Raw genomic sequence first — 1,011 nt, forward strand, 5'->3', positions numbered from 1 at the left:
AAGGAAAGGGGGGGGATGCGTTGGGAAATTTTCGTAAAAAAACAACACGGGGTTTGGGCTTCCCTTTCAATACTTTGGGTCAAATAATCTTTGGGGTGCTTCCCTTAGTTGGAAATTTCAGAAAAACCCAAAAAGGTTTCCCCAAATCGGGTTTGTAAAAGGGTCGATAAGGGTTTTTTCAGGAACCGTGTTTGAGAGCGAAACCTCGAAAATAATGTCGCCAACATACTGCAAAAAGAAAACAAAAACGAAAAAGGTCGACAGAAAAAAATTGAATCTAGGTGGCATGAAAAACCTTTCCAAAGACATTTGCAGCTAGAAAACAAAACCTGATGGGAGAAAACAAACCGCGGCCCCCTCTGGGTAAGAAGCTCTGGACCCTTTAAAAAGGGGGAAAAAGGGTTTTTTTCTTGCAGCCCAAGATCAAAAATTTTTTTACTAGAAAATTTTCAAGCTAACCTCTTGCAAATGGGACTGACCCCCAAAATGTAGGTTTTTTTTAAACAAGGGGTTTAGACAACTGTCACCTTGTGTCTGGGGTTTCTCAATATTAACACCGAAAGAGTAAAAGAATCGCCATAACAGATTTGGGCAAATACCCCGCATTGGAAGATCTGGCAAGCACATTTTCTTCGGACGCAAAAAATGGGACAAAAACCATCCAGAACCATTTACTGAAGGAAAAAGCTAAAAATCTTGTGGGAAATTTCCCAAATTTACACAGATCGTACTATAACCTTTTCGGTCTGAAAATCACAAAATTGTGTTTTTTCAATCAAACATTTTGTATGGGTTTAGAACAAAAATGGTTTTTTAAAACCGACATAAATGATTTTCCAATACAGTTTGATCTTTTTTATGGTTTTTTTTTGATTAAAAAGTCCCTTTTTTAAAACTTTGATGGGGTTTACCAAAGGGGAAACAAAAAAGAGACATTTGCGAAATTAAAGGTGGGGCCAATCTGAAAGAATGCCCATATCGACTTCCGAAGGCTGTTGGTCTATCGATTTG

Source organism: Penaeus monodon, unplaced genomic scaffold, assembly GCF_015228065.2.
Source record: "Penaeus monodon isolate SGIC_2016 unplaced genomic scaffold, NSTDA_Pmon_1 PmonScaffold_1515, whole genome shotgun sequence".
NCBI lineage: Eukaryota > Metazoa > Arthropoda > Malacostraca > Decapoda > Penaeidae > Penaeus > Penaeus monodon.